Below are 17,070 nucleotides of genomic sequence, written 5' to 3'. Positions count from 1 at the left end.
GCTAGGCAATGACCATCTCCAATCAGAGACAATCTAACTACCACCCCTTAACATTCAAAGGTACACTTAACCATTCACTATCAACATCCAGAAAGTCAGCTGGACTCGCCACATAAAAACAGTGGCTACAAGAGCAGGTCAGAGGCTAGGAATACTGCAGCAAGTAACTCACCTCAAATGATGGGATGCCTTTAGCCAGCATTCACCCCCTCTGAAGTTGTTACAGCTACCTTCTGCATACTGAAATGACAATGTTAGTGTATCTAACATCAATGATCTGCTGCAATTTGCCTTTGACTAACAGTTGATGCATCAGCACGTTCACTCAGCATGCAGTGCTTATATGCGAAGATGGTTTGGAAATGAGATGTAGTTGGAGTTTTCAAACTCATACATCATGTATTTGTCCTTTCAATGTCCTAATGTCCAGCAAAAAAATAGATTCTATGCTTTTTCAAATCAATGTGACACTGACTCCACCATCTCCCATCCTGAGTTTTGTCCAAGCCAATTTTCAGTTGCATTTTGCAACTAGAGATCTTCAAGTAATGGCATTTGCAGTGGACACAGTCAGCAATGGGCTCTGCCTGGTCACCAAGTATTCTTCCTGGACCTTCATGTCCCCTTTAACTTCACCTGACCCCAATAGTCCATTTCTAGCCTTCCAGCCACCACCCCCTCACCTCCCCCAACAGCCTCCCAAGTGGAGATCCACCACATGAGACTTTACCTCCAAGTGTGCTCCCTGCCACTGAACCCTGACATTACACCACAATGATGTCCACCCTACTGTTCTACGCTCCCCCTGTGGAGGCTGCCATGGTGCCCACTGCCGATAACACCCCCTCTCACTGCTGTTATGCCTATCGCTAATACACCCTGAGTTTTACCAGTCACAATCCTTGCCCCATCTCCACAAAAAACCTCTACTTTCCTTCACTTAGTCTGGATTCCCCCACCCTTTCAGGTAGTAACCCCTTTCTGGGCTACGCCCTCCCTAACACCCACTATATAAACAGCCAAGACCATTGACTGATTTCAATGAACAGCTTCTAGACATGATTCACCAGACTCCAACCACTCTGTTTGTCGCTTCCTGATGAAAAATGTGCAATTCCCCTCACTTTTGCTGCTTGCTCTATAGGACTGACCATTGCCCACTCCCCAGACTGCAGTCACACAGATCTCCTAATTGTGAATAGTCAAAGCTGATGATTGACTGTGACCAAGCCCCTGCACTGTGTCCAGAAAGTGCTGTGGTCTGATGGTACCACAACCCCCTGACCAAATAGCTTTCCCTTGTCTGGACTGAAGAATAGCCCCCACCCAGTTTCCAGTATGATCGTTTGGTTGAATATGCACACAACAGGAGGTTGGCACATACTATAGGTATTAGGTTAAACTGAAGTCTCAGTGTATCATATTTTAAGATGTTCCTCTCAGCCTGAGAAGAATTCTCCTGACAAGTATTACATGCAGCATGACTAAATGTCTGGGCAAAAGAGTTCATCAATATGGCAGTTTTGATAACTTTTGGCGCTGTTGGAAGAGCCAATGTGCTAACTGACACGACACATCATGGCAAGGGATAGATGCTGCGACTCTGCAGGAAGACACTGAGTAAGTCTGTCCTACAAGAGTGAGTGAGGAGCCCAAAGATACAGCCTGGTCCAATTCATGAGCTGGGTCCATTTCCCACCAGCAGTTTGATAACATGGATTGGAAAAGTGCTTTTACAATTATTTTCAAATTGGAGAATACAACAGAAAGTCCAAAAAATTATCAGCATTCATGTTATCTGCAAAAGCTCACAATTTTTCAGTGGGGATTTTTAACAAATGCCTCTTCTTGCAGCTACCAACTTTTTCTGACATTATTTTTAGGGGAGCAACAAAAGGCAACAGAATAAGCAGTGACCTGAATTGTCAGCTACCCACTCTGGTTTCCATGTCAAGTTTGGCACATTTGTTAAGATAGAATTCTGAATTTAACTTCCCTGTCTGATCATTCGTAGGATGTTTAACAATCAGTAGTCCGCTGCCTATCAAGAAACTCACCATACCATTTATGAAAAGCATAAAAGATGGAGCAAGATGCCCCCAATGTTGAGACATGATATGCCAAACCTGTCACCTGATTTCACCACAAATCTTGCCAAAGCCCATATCATTCAGACCTCTATAGGATTTCAGACTATGTTTGTGTATCTAGTGCGAGGTAGAACCCCAGTTATCCAAAGAAAAATCAAATAAAGATTAGTCAAATATTGATCACTTTGAACACGGCAGGCTTGTGTGCTTTCAGTGTAGACATTCCCCAATAATATGATTAACTAAATAATTAATAAACAATAGTAAAGTCTCACACTGGAAGTATTTAACTATCACAAAGTCTAAGAAAAAGGAAAATGTATAAATAAAATTATAATGCCAGGATTGTCAATCTTGTTTGGAACTTGAACTTCTTACCATCATTAACCTTGTTCTTACTTTTAATTGAGATTAAAATTGCACATCAAAAAATGCACTGTTCAAATTTGAAATTACAATAAACCAAAAACAGGGGTGCCTGCAATTTACCACAATAACCAGTTAATTGGCACTTGATGCAATATCATTTACTGCATTTGTCAATACAATGAGTGTGCCACAATGCATTTACTATAGCATTCAATGTAATGGTATTTCTATAATACAGTTTACTGCATAAGCCAATATGGTGTTGTTGCTGCAAAACAATTTGTTACACCACTCAGTAAAATAATACTATGGCAATACAGTTTACTCCAGCAGCGAAAACAATGGTAATGCAGTTGGACAACTTATTGCGAGAGCCAACATGGTGGCAATACTGACACTGGTGCTGAGCTTTTCAACCAGGTTATTCTAGGAGATAGCCTACATGAAAATTTCATTCCACAAACTGCTCATCTTTAAAACCTGGATCAGTATTATTTCTGACAAAAGCTGAAGGTTGTCTCCTTTATAGAATTAATCCAAAAATTTACCATTGTGAACTGAAACCTTTAATTGGTCTAATCGCAGCAAAATCTATATTTTAATCTCAGATATTTTACAGATTAATGTGGAAAACCTCACATTGTGTCAAAGAAGTAATAAACTAAAATAGATTTAAGACCACTTAATGTGTGCATATCCTTCCCTATACATTGTGTAGACTGTAAATTTCAGTTCAGCATTTGGCATGTGTATTGCGTAACACATTTTAGGTTTAGCTAAATACCTTATTGACGAGCTATGCTGTCAGCTGTAACAGGTTTCAGAATTGGCATCACATCACAGCATTTTATAGATAGGTACAGCAACTGAGCTCCATCAACAAATAAAGGTTGCATACTAGTTATGTTTTATACGCATAAAAGTCTGAAGGTCACAAACAAATTTCACTACCATGACTGAAAGCTATGAAAAAGGATAAAGCATCGTAATTGCCACTAGCCATAATTTTTTGCAATTTACACACTTGATCCCTCATTAAGAAAATTTGTGTCCTGTAATTAGCATTCTTACTTCACATGCACTGTGTAGCTACAGTTTGTTTTGTCCTGAATTGTTAAGATTAATATTCACAACACATTGACTGTGAAATCAATGCTGTAATGATTCCATTTGCAATTTATCAGATAATGAAGTCCATGCCGGCACACAGCAGGATCCAGAAAACATTCTGGCATGAGCTCACAAGTGGCAAGTAGTATTCATACCAAAAATAGAAATTGAATACCAAGAACAGGTCTGATGAAGAGTCACTGGACTCGAAATGTTAACTCTGGTTTCTTCCCACAGATGCTGAGTTTCACCAGAAATTCCTGTTTTGGTTTCAGATTTCCAACATACACAGTACTGCATTTTAGTATATTACACCAGTGCCAAGCAATGAGAGAATCTCAATAATCTTTTCTGGACGTTGAATGGCACTGTCAATGCCAGATCCTCCGTTATCTCATTATCCTGGGGCAACTATGGAACAGAAACTAAACTGAACCAGTCACACTATTGCACTAGCTCCACAAGTGGCCCAGAACCTAGGTATTCTGTGGCAAGTAACTCACATCATGATTCTCCAAAGCTTCTCCATCATCTTCAAGGTACAAGTCAGGAGGGTGATGGAATACTTCCCAGTTGCTTGGAAGAGTGAAGCTGTAACAGCATTCAGGAAGCTTGATACTATCTGGGAAAACATAATCTATTTACCTGGCATTTCCATCTACTACCTAAATATTTATTACTTCTGTATCAGTGCTCCATGGCTGTAGTGTACACCATCTATAAGATGCACTGCAATAAAGCAGCAATTTCTTTTCAAACAGTACCATCCAAAGTTGTAGCTTTCATCTCTTGGAAAAATAAGGTCAAAGAGCACTTAGGTGCAAGTTTACTTACAAGTCACACATCACTTTGATTTGGAAATATATCAAAATTGTTTCACTGTCATTGAGTCAAAATTGTTCATCTTCCAAGCTAACAGCACTGTAGGTGCTAGAAGCAGCTAACCATCACCTTCCTAAGAGCAATTAGAAATGAATAATAAATGCTTACAAAGCCTGTGTTGCTCAACTCTTATGAATGAGTAAAGGAAAACAAAGATTTATTCATCTCTCTGACAATTCAGAGTAATGGGATGGAACTTTCTGTATTGTGTTATTCTGTACTGTGCCTTAAGATTTTGGCTCAACTGAACTTAGTTTCTATATAACCTGCTCACAATTAGAATACATTGGCTCAAAATTGACAATTGAGGTGCTATCAGGATAGCCATTTAGAGAAGTGGAAAACATTTTCAATTGTACAGTAAAGAGTGACAAAAACATTTTCACACACCGCAAGAAGTTAGTGCCTGGAATGCACTGCCTGGAAGTGTGGTGGAGGCAGGTTCAATTGAAGCATTCAAGATGGCATTGGATGATCACGTAGACGGAAACAATGTGTAGTGTTACAGGTAAAAGGTAGGAGAATGGCACTGAGTTAAAATGCTTAGACAGCCAGTGCAGAACTGAATGAACTCCTTCTGCACAGTAACAATTATGTGATTCTGACCATGAGGCTTAGGCAAAGTTGAGGTTGAGCTGCTAGATCATTCCTCGACATCTGGTCACACTTTCTGTCATTACAAGTTGTCCAAGATTTAAAAATGTGTACTTCCCAGCAGTAGAATCTCTTTCTCTTAAAAATGAATGGCTGGCTTTTCTATCTCTTCTGAAATCACTCAGGGTGGTAGTGGTAAAGGGAAGCATCTGTGCCATTATTAGAATCTCTCTCTTACATCTGCCAGAGCTGCCATAGTGCAGCAGGTAAAGCCTGACAGTCATCCCCACAGTAGCAGTCCCCTGGTCGAAGAAGGTAGTTTTGTAGCTCCCTCCTCTAATTATAATTGTCTCTCACGTGCTTACATGTTAACCACTGGCTGCATGGTAATAATTTTCTTCATGTTGTCTTTGTTTGGGATTCAGAGAACCATGTGAGGATGGAAACATTAATGATGAGCAAGAGGATGTGATCAAGTGAGTGGTGTTGTCAGTCATTAAACAATCAACAAAGCAAAAGCAAAGAAAATAGAATAAGAAATGAGAAAAGAATGATTGAAAATAGAGGTTAGCTATGTGTGTTACAAGCTACAGAGAAATATGCAACTGGGAATACAACAAAATAGAGAGAAATGTGAGCAGGAGTAGGCCATTCTGTTTTTCAATATGAAAATGGTTGATTATCCATCTCAATACTCTTTCTCCCCATACCACTTGATTCCTTTAGCCCTATGAAAGATATCTAACTCTTTCTTGAAAATATTCAATGTTTTAGCCTCAATTGCTCTGTGATGCAGAGAATTCCATAGGCTCATCATTCTGTGGGTGAAGGAATATCTCCTCATCTCAATCCGAAATGTCCTTATATCCCATATCCTTAAACTGTGACCCTGGGTTCTCATAGAGATCTACAGCACAGAAACAAGCCCTTTGGTCTATTGCATCCACATGTTTCAAAAACAATCACTTGACTGTTCTAATCCCAGTTTCCAACACATGGCCCATGGCTTTGTATGCCTTGGCATCACAACTGCACATGTAAATATTTCTTAAATATTATGAGAGTTTCTGTCTCTACCATCCTTACACGTGTTCCAGATCCCCATCACTTTCTGGATGAAAACATTTTCCTCACATTCCTTTTAAACCTTCTTCACCTTACCTCGAATCTATGTACCCTTTCACTGATCCCTTCATCAAGGAGACAAGTTTCTTCCTGTCTACCATATCTAAACCCCTTACAATATTATATACCTCAATTGCGTTCCCCTCTTAATCTTCTTTATTCTAAGGAAAACAGCCTCAAGTCTATTCAATCTCCCTTCATCACTAAAACTTTCCACCCTAGGTAATATCCTGTAAACCTCCTCTGCACCCTCTCCAGTGTTCATTTCCTATCTATAATGTGGATTCCAGAACTGCACACTATACTCTAGTTGTGGTCAAAACAACATTTTATTCGGTTCCAGAGTAATCTCCTTGCTCTTAAACCCTTAAGCCTTGACTAATAAAAGCAAGTATTCTACATGCTTTCTTAACCTATGTATCCATTTGACCTGATAGCTTAAGGCGTATGTACATACCAAAGTCCCTCGGATCCTCAGTGCTTCCCAAACTCTTACCGTTCATCTTGTCTTTCCTTGCCTTGTTTGTCCTCCTCACATTTATCCAAATTGAAGTCTATTAGCCTTTGATCAGCCCATCTATATCCTCCTGTAGTCGTTAGAATATCCTCCTCACTATTTACCACCCCAATTTTTGTATTATTTGCAAACCTACTGAGCAACTCTCCCACATTCAACTCTAAATCATTTTTATAAGCCACAACCAGTAAGGGCCCCGACACAGACCACTGTGAGATCCCACTGGACATAGATTTCCAGTCAGGAGAATAACACTCAACCATCACCATCTGCTTCCTTCCACTCAGCCAATTCTGGATCCAATTAGTCAAATGTTCTTGGATCCCACAGGCTGTTACCTTTGCTAACAATCTCCCATGTCGGATTTTATTAAAAGCCTTGCTGAAGTCCAAGTAGACTACATCAAAAACATTGCCTTTATCTCCAGACCTGGTCGCCTCTTCAAAAAAATTCAAATCAAGTTAGTCAAAAATGATCTCCCCTTAACAAAACTATGCCGACTGTTCTTCACTAATTCCTTACTCTCCAAATGCAGATTAATTCTTTCCCTCAGAATTGCTTTTACCCCACTACTGAGGTTAGACTGAGTGATCTATATTTTCCCAGTTTATCCATTGCTCTATTCTTTAATAATGGTACCACATTGGCTGCCCTCCAGTCCTCTACCTCTTCTCCTGTGGCCGGAGAGGAATTCTAAATTTTTACAAAACACCCTTGCTATTTTCTCCCTTGCCTCACTCAACATCCTGGGACACATTTCATCCAGTTCTTTTTCTATTTTTAAGCCTGCTACACCACTCAGAACTTTCTCTGTGTCTATGCTAATTTCTTTAATTGATTTCTTTCTCCCTGATTTCTATACTCATATCATTTCTCTCACAAATGAAAACCTACGTATTCAATTAGAACACTACCTACATCCTATGACTCCACACACAAATTACCATAATGATCCTCATCGGGCCTTATCCATAATGTCCCTGTAAAACAACATGGGACTTTCCTTTAGCTTACCTGTCAGTATCCTTTCATATCCCATTTTAGCTCTCCTAATGTCCCTTTTAAGTTTCCTTTTAAACATTCTATTCTCCTCTCAGGCTTCTGCTGTTCTGAGCCCTTGGTATCTGCCATGTGCCTCCCTTTTTCTCTTAATCCAATGCTGTATATCCCTTAATATCCAGAATTCACAGAATTCGATAGTCCTAGTTTTTTTTTTCTTTCTTGGAACATGTTAGCCCTGTATTCTCCATACTTCCTTCTTGACTGTACCCCACTGGTCTGAAACAGATTTATTTGGAAGTATCTGTTTCCTGGCCACTCTGACTAAATCACATTTGATCTTATTACAATCAGACTTCTCCCACCTGAGAACAATGTTTTCAGGCCCATCCTTGTCCTTTTCCATAACTCCCAGTTATTGGGATCATCCTTCTTGCATTTACTCTGTCTAGTCCTGTACAAATCTTATAGGTTTCAATAAGATACCTCCCTCATTCTTCTAAACCCCAGTGAATATAGTCCAAATTGATCCAGTCTCTTTGATAGAGAGACTTCCCAGTTATAGAGCTGGCTACCTCATATTCACTGCCTGTTTGCAGGTCAAAATCATAGAAAATACAACTGAGAGGAAGTTCATGATGTGCACTGAACCCACGCCAGATCGAATTCTATAACTCAAGCTGTCTGTTCTTATCTAGTTACTTTCCTTTCCTTATCTTCTGTTTTATGCGTACTTTTCAAATTATTAGGAAATTTTATTTTTAATAATGTTACAGTTCTCTGCCTCAATAACAACTGCAATTAAAACACTTTGGTTTTTAATAACCTTGTGTTAAAAATAAGCCTTTGACTTTGTTCATTCTCCCAGTAATAGTCATCAGCCTATGTTGACTGGTTACTGAAATGCCAACCTGCAGTTAAAATCTTCCACCATTTAGCCTCGCAAAATGTTTCATTGTTTTAAGATATCCATTAGATTCTCCTGTTTTGAAAAGGAGAAATCTATTTTTGGCTCTTCCTTTACTAACATAACCTCTCACAACAACTGGTAATAATTCAAATCTGTGTTCCTTGTGATAATTCTTCCATGAATGGAGTTCCTAAAACTATACCCAATACTTCAAATGTGACCTAAATAAGGGTTTGCTCAAATTTAGTATCATTTCCCTGTAAAACCTCATACACACAAAAACTAGAATTGTATTGACCTGCTCAACACGGCTGCAAGCATTTCAGTTACGAAATATTGAGGAGACAGTTTTAACATAGAGATAAGGCTGATGTAGGTCATGTAACTAGAGGTGGGCTTAAATTTTGAAAAATCTGTTCCACAAACTGTCTATTCCCAGTGTTAATTAGGTGAATTTAAAACTTTAAAGGTGGTAACAACTGGTAACAGAGCTTCCAACCTCCCACCCAGAACCAGGCCTCTGATTGTGAACTCCAATTTGTCCCTTCCTTTCACTCTGCCAAGGCATCCAAAGTCCTGCCTCTTCACTTAACCAGATCCTGGAATTGGAACCCCATCCAATTGACTCTGTGTCAGCAAGCACCCACCTCCAACATCAATTTTCCACTCAAATCTTCTGTTTGACCTCTCCTGTCTCCACCTCAACTCAGTACACTAGGCACTCCCAGGGTTGACTTACAAAGCGCTGTGACCCTCTCCAAACCCGGACACCCGGGCTCTGGGTAGGGAATTGACCAGTACAGGAGAAAGTGAGGACTGCAGATGCTGGAGAGTCAAAGTCAAAATGTATAGTGCTGGAAAATCACAGGTGGTCAGACAGCATCTGAGGAGCAGGAAAGTTGACGTTTCAGATATGATAGCTTCATCTTCATTTATGTAGCAGAATGCAGAACTGTGGATTCTTCATGACGTTCTGACTGAATTGCTCCTAGTGAATCAGTTGAATAAAACCCCCCCTCCACTGTGATTTTCATATTCAAACAGCCAAGTGTATTGAAACGTACAAATGCCTGATTGTCCCAGTTTCCATCTATTTATAATCAAGTCATCCTACTTTCTTACAGACAGCTGCAGTAGTTCACTTTCCTTCACCGCATCAATATTTCTCCCTAGACACCAGGTGACTGCATTTTGCACTCCCTCCTATCACCATATAGGGCAGAATGATTCTGTCGATTTCTCAAGCTCAGGATCTTTGAACTTACCAATCATGTTTGCCTTCACACTTATGTTTCTCAGGCCAGCCCTATGACCTGAGTGATGGACACAACTTGCAGCTTTAAACCACATTTCTTGCTTTGGTCAGAATCAATGCTTTGGGTATGTAACCCCCTCATAACTTTTACTGACACACATACAGAGTAGGTCATGACCAGTTACAATGGCGTAAAGTGGGTGTTTGCCGCATACTTTATGACACACCTCAGTGACAGAGACTATTAGGTCAAAAGACATAGGAGAACAATAGGCCATCCAGTCCATAAAGTCTGTTCGCTCAATGGAATTACGGTTGACCTGATAATCCTCAATTCCACTTTTCCTATGATATAAACACACTGATGGCTGTGCCATTTGTTTTATACCAATGCACAAACTCAATGTGTAGGGTTTGCCCAGTGTTCAAATTCTAATGACAAGTCATTGTTGCGTCATACCAACTACTATCAATGAATTAGTCACATGAGGAAAATGCTAACACGCTAAATTTGAGACCTGAGCAGACTGTAAATGGACCTACAGAAATGTCAAATTAAAATTAACAAAACAAATTGGAATAAATGGAAGAATTGAAATTTTTAATGATTCACCCCCACATTAATAGATTTAAGTTAAATTTAATTAGGCAGCATTGCTTCTTTAAATATTAAATACATGAATATATTTATCAAAATAATTAGCCTATTTCATGATCTTTGATAGCTTTTATTCAGGTACCAGGGAGATGATGCAATGACCTTGAAGTATTAACATTTAAAGTTAGCAATTTAGTGATCAGTTTCAATTTCTAGAAATACTCTTGTCAATTTTGTGTAACTTGTAAAAATTGAAATTGTAATAAGTGGAGGATAATACTGTGCATAATTTTCATATTCCCTTTGGTTTAAATATCGAAGTGATGTGTAAAACATCAACCATTATTTTGATAAGTCTCTCAAGTCAATAAGGAGCAAAACATTTAAATTATATTGTACAAAGAGGTCTGCATATTTTTGTCCTACTGATAATGTTATTGACTTGTTTAAAACTTATTTTGTCCTGCAAAGTCCATATCTGAATAACAAGATTATGCAAAGAGGTGACAGAAATTTGGGTAAAGTGTGAATTCATTGGTATGTATAAGTGTATTTCTGACAACACACACAGATCTGGGTTAATCTGCTGACAAGAAAGGTGACAGGAATTTGGTAAGAGTGAGAAATCAGTGCTGCAGGAGCAAGAGATACAATAGTAAAAAAGTTACTATGCACAAATAATTGAATAATAAATAGCAGGAAAGGGGCATTAAGTGAAAAGCATAAGTCACAAATCATTTTAATTGAAAGGTGGAGCAGTTGAAACTTGTTCTTTGTCATTCCCATAGCCTATGGCATGTCCAGGGTACTTTGTGTGTCCTAGAATGTGTGCAAGAAGTGCCTCCAGTTGCTCAATGGTTAAATGGCCTCCTTCATTACTGTACAGTTCCATGATTCCATAACAGAATAATATCAGGGATGAGGTAATTCAGCTATTTGGAGATGCTGAATTGTTCTCTTTAGAGATCAAGACAATATTTAATTTTGTGCTGAAAATTATAAACAGTTTTGATACAGGAAATAAGAACAAGCCATTGCCAGTGGCAGAAGTGCTAATAATCCAAAGACATGCTTTAAAGGGACTTGCAAAAGAACCAATAGTGACAGGATGTAACTTTCTCACACCTGTCACTGAGTGGGAACACGCTGCCTGAAGATTGTGCAAACTGATTTGATAGTGAATTTTTCAATTTGGAATTAAAAAGTACTGTTGGTGATGGTGTTGGCAGGAAGGGGGCTAAGCAACCTTATGGAAAAATATTTGGAAATATTTGATCAGATGCATCAAAGAGTCAGCACAGCTACAATAGACTAAATGGACTCCATCTGTCCTCTATTTTTATGGTCTTTGGAAACAATAAAAATGGAGTTAGTCAAATTTTGGATAGACAAAATTTGGGGGAGCTAGCAGGAAAGTGAAGATGAGAATACAATTAGATCAGGCACACTCTCATTACATGGGCTAGCAGGGTTGAATGGCCAAATAGCCTACTCTAAATTCCTGTATGTTCCCATGTATCATTTGATCATCTGATGACCCCAAGGTGAATGATATAATCAGATAAACTGAGTGTGCAAAAAGGCATCACTCACTTTTAATGGGCAAAAGAACTTTAAAACGTAAGTTGATATTTAATCTCACAAACAACCAAATATTAGGATTTTCAAACTGGCAACTTAAGTTCCCTATCTCACCAAAGAATAAGCAAATATTAATTTAACTCTCAGGGGACACGGATTCTGAAAAATGTCTTGTGTCAATAATGGTCTACTGTATCTTTCTCAACTCCTTCTGTATGCTCCTGAATGAAAACAGAAATTCTAGAAATAATTAGATTTTTTAGATTAGATTAGATTAGATTACAGTGTGGAAACAGGCCCTTCGACCCAACAAGTCCACACCGACCCGCCGAAGCGAAACCCACCCATACCCCTACATTTACCCCTTACCTAACACTATGGGCAATTTAGTATGGCCAATTCACCTGACCCTGCACATCTTTGGACTGTGGGAGGAAACCGGAGCACCCGGAGGAAACCCACGCAGACACGGGGAGAACGTGCAAACTCCACACAGTCAGTCACCTGAGGCGGGAATTGAACCCGGGTCTCTGGCGCTGTGAGGCAGCAGTGCTAACCACTGTGCCACCATGCCGCCCCTAATCAGCAGGTCTGACAGCATCTGGAGAGAGAGAGAGAGAGAGAGAGAGATACTTAGCATTTGACATCCATGGCTAATCATTAGAACCTGAAAGGCCAAATTCCGGAAACATTAGCTCGAATTTTCTTTCTACAGATGCAGTTAGACTTGTTGAGCATTTCCAGCATTTTCTGTTTATATTTCAGGTATCCGGTATTCACAGGCAGCTCGCTTTTATTAGTCAAAACATTGAGTATAGGAGTTGGAATGTTATGCTGTGGTTGTACAGAAGATTGGTGAGACCTCTTTTGGAATAGTGTGTAGAGTTTTGATTTCCTACTACAGGAAGGATGTTGTTAACCTTGAAAGGGTGCAGAAAAGATTTGATGGTGTGTTGCCAGGACTGGAGTTTGAGCTGTAGGGAGAGTTTGAAAAGGCTGGGTCTTTTTGCCCTGCAGCATCAGAGACCTTATAGAGGTTGATAAAATCATGAGGGGCATGCACAGGGTGAATACCAAGGTCTTTTTCTAGGGTGGGGGAGTCCAAACTAGAGGGCATAGGTTTAGGGTGAGAGAGGAAAGATTTAAAAAGGATCTGAGGGATAACTTTTTCAGACAGAGGGTGGTGCATGTATGGAATGAGCTGCCAGAGGAAGTGGTGGAGACTGGTACAATTATGAGATTTAAAAAGCTTCTGGATAGGTATATGAGTAGGAAAGATTGAGAGGTATATGGACTAAATGCTGACAAACGGGACTAGGTCAGATTGGGATGTCTAATCAGCGCGAATCCATTGGACTGAAGGGTCTGTTTCCGTGCTGTATGACTCTATGACATAATATTTTGCGTAAGGTCCAGAGGTGACTTGGCCAGATGGATGTGGAAAGCATGTTTTCTCTTGTGGAAGAATCGAGAACTGGGGGCCTTAGTTTTAAAATAACAGGGGGCCCATTTAAGACAGAATGAGCGGAAAAAAAAACTTCTCTCATATGGTTGCATTTTTGGAATTCCGTCCTCAAGAGACAGTAGATGCAGAGTCTTTAAAACTTTTCCAAGGCAGATTCTTGATTGCCAAGGGGATGAAAGATTATTGGGGACATACAGAAATGTAGAATTGATGATAAAATCAGCTCATCCATGATCTTGTCGAATGGTGAACCATACTCAGAGCAACAAGCCTATTCTTGTTCCTGGTTGAAAATGTTTATGCTTTATGGAGTCATAGAGTCATAGAGCCATAGAGTTGTACAGTATGGAAACAGACCCTTCAGTCCAACCAGTCAATGCCAACCATGTTCCCAAACTAAACTCGACCCACTTGCCTGCATTTAGCCCATATCCCTCGAAACCTTTTCTTTCATGTACTTATCCAATAAATGTTGTACCTGTACCTGCAACCACCACTTCCTCTGGCAGTTCATTCTAGACACGAACCACTCTTTGGTGTAAACATGTTGCACCTCATATCCTTTTTAAAACTTTCTCCTCTCATCTTAAAATGATGCCCCCTCATTTTGAACTCCACCATTCCAAGGAAGAGACCCTTATCTGTGTCCCAAATGTATCTATAATTTTATCAGTTTAGTCCTAAATATTGTCTTGGAATTCCCTTTTCACATTATCTCCATGAATATCAATTTTCTATTGCTATCTGTTTAAAAAAAGGAAGTTCTCTTTGCAACTAATTCTTCTGGAATTGCTGAGAAGACCTTTGAACTTCAACTGCCACTTGATTGTCAAACGAGAACATCACAATATGTTTTGTCTAGCCAGCAATTCTGACATCCTTTGAATGAATACAAAAAAGCCTGGAGTATTTGCTAGTATTAACAATATCAACAGCTGAACAAAAACCAGTAAAATCATTTATTCTGAGAATTTCCCTCAACTAAGTATATTAATTGCACTCCCATATTCTACGCATCCCTTTCCGATCTCAGATAATTGCATTTTTGTACAACGTTGCTCTATTCATCATTTTATCACTTGTAAATAATTGTGTACAGAGGAAAATGCTCCCGTTCCATTTACTTATATTGGCAACAATAACTACTGGATTAATATCTCCACATCATGCTCTGAAATGAAATATTTCTGCCCACATTTTCACAGTTAGTTATACATTTTGCATAAAGAAAACCTAAGAGAAAATGCATAATGTGGCCTTCTGATAAAACTGCATGAACCCACACAATCAACATTCCAAGTCACACACCTCTTCCACTTTATTCTTCATGAAGCCCTCAGGGCTTATTCAACTGGGTACCTGCAAGAGACCAATCAGCCTGCATTCCCAGCTGTAGCTTCATAATGGCAAGAAAAAGCAATATGAAGGCTGCTGGAAATCCAATGAAGGTTAAAATACAGGAAATGTAGGTTCTCATCTGAAACATGACCTCTTTCTTTCTGAGATGCAGGGTTATCTACAGTGCCTTTCCAGAATGGTCTACTTTTTGTTTATAGCTTCATAATGTAATAAAACCTGTGGAATCATCAAACTTCAAATGTATGGGACGCTCAATCTTATATTTCCATACAATTCTACAGATGTTTGTATATAAATGTTTATGTCGAATGCAATTTTTAAAAGTCGTTAATAACATCAATTATCCAGTTCATAAATACAACAGAAGTTGGAAAATAAGGTTAAGGAATCTACAAGTACATTAAGAGCAAAAGAGCGACCAGGGAGAAAACAGGATCGCTTAAAGATCAACGAGGTGACTTATGCATGGTACAACAGGAGATGGGAGAGATACAAAATTAATACTCCACGTCAGTTTTTACTGTGGAGAAAGAAATGGAGGCTAGGGAACTTGGGAAATAAATATTGATGTTTTGAAAACAGTTCACATTACAGAAAAGGGCGCACAGAAGATCTTAAAAAAATGAAAATAAATCATGGATAAATCTCCAGAACCTGATCAAGTGGATCGCAGGACATTGTGGGAAGTTAGGGAAGAAATTGCGGGGTCCTAGCAGAGATAGTTGTATCATCTATAACCATGGTTGAAGTGTCAGAGGACTGGAAGGTGGCTAATGTTGTGCTTTTACTTAAGAGAGGCTGTAAGGAGAAGCCTGGGAACTACAGACCATAAATCTGACTTCAGTGATGGGTAAATTGTGGGAGGGGATTCTGAGAGATAGGACTTACATGCATTTGCAGAGGCAAGGGCTGATTAAGGACAGTCAACATCCATTTGAGCTTAGGAATTTGTATCTCACCAACTTGATAGAGTTTGTGAAGTTCATAACCAAAACGATTATGAAGATATAGTGGTAGACATTGTCTACATGAACTTTAGTAAAGCCTTTGACAAGATTCCACATGATAGATGAATTAGTAAAGTTAGATCATATGGGATTCAGGGACAGCTTGCCAATTGGAAACAAAATTGGCTTGACCATAGGTGACAGAGGGTTGAGGTGGAGGGCTATTTTTCGGACTGGAGGCCTGTGACCAGCGGTGTTCTGTACTGATCGGCACTGATTCCAATTTTGTTTGTCATTTATATAAACGATATGGATGAAAATTTAGGAGGCATGGTTAATAAGTTTGTGGATGACACCAAAATTGGTGGTTCAGTCGACATTGAAGAAGGTTATCTAAGGTTACAAAGGAATCTTGATCAATTGGGCCAATGGGCTGAAGAATGGCAGATGGAGTCTAATTTAGATAAATGTGAGGTATTGTATTTTGGTAAAACAAACCAAGGGCAGGATTTGTACAATTAATGGTAGGGCTTTGAGTGGTGTTCTTGAACAGAGAGACCTAAGGGTTCAGGCAGATAATTCTTTGAAATTTGAATCACATATAGACAGGGTGGTTAAGAAGGCATTTAACAGGCTACCTTCATTGCTCAGACCATTGAGCACAGGAATTGAGATGTCATATTGACATTGTACAGGATGTTAGTGAGGCTACTTTTGATGTACTGTGTACGGTCCTGGTCATCCTACTATAGGAAGGATACTATTAAATTGGAGAGAATTCAAAAAAAAACCAGGATGTTGCCGTGACTGGGGGTTTGAGTTATAAACATAGACTGGGACTTTTTTCACTGGAGCTAAGGTGGTTAAGGAATGACCTTATAGAGGTTTATAAAATCATGAGGGGCACAGATAAGGTGAATAGCAAAGGATTTTTTTTTCTCTAGGGTGGAGGAGTTCAAAACTAGGAGGCATTTTTAAGGTGAGAGGAGAAAGATTGAAAAGGGACCTGAGGTGCAACATTTTCACATAGACGGGAGTTCACACATGGAACGAACTGCCAGAGGAAGTTGTAGATGCAAGTACAGTTACAATGTTTAAAAGACATTTAGACAGGTGCATGAATAGAAAAGGTTTAGAGGGATATGGGCCAAATGCAAGCAAGTGGGACTAATTTAGTTTTGAAAAGCTGGTTTGCATGGAAGACTTGGAACGCAGGGTCTGTGTCTGTGCTGTATAACACTTTGAATGTCATTCTGCGCAGTGCAGAAA

The 17,070-nt window shown here is 39.3% G+C and overlaps 1 protein-coding gene across 17 annotated transcripts in view; it reads right to left on the bottom strand.

Moving 5' to 3' along the window:
- LOC122561637 (potassium voltage-gated channel subfamily A member 1-like) overlaps positions 1 to 17,070 on the bottom strand; it is a 250,780-nt gene that overhangs the window by 221,750 nt on the left and 11,960 nt on the right. The gene's annotated exons all lie outside the window — the stretch shown is intronic.

Source organism: Chiloscyllium plagiosum, unplaced genomic scaffold (assembly GCF_037043375.1).
Source record: "Chiloscyllium plagiosum isolate Xiang-an unplaced genomic scaffold, Cpla_swu_hap1 HiC_scaffold_23, whole genome shotgun sequence".
Lineage (NCBI taxonomy): Eukaryota > Metazoa > Chordata > Chondrichthyes > Orectolobiformes > Hemiscylliidae > Chiloscyllium > Chiloscyllium plagiosum.
The sequence above is the reverse complement of the archived record's forward strand: the minus strand, read 5'-3'. Positions and strand labels throughout refer to the sequence as shown.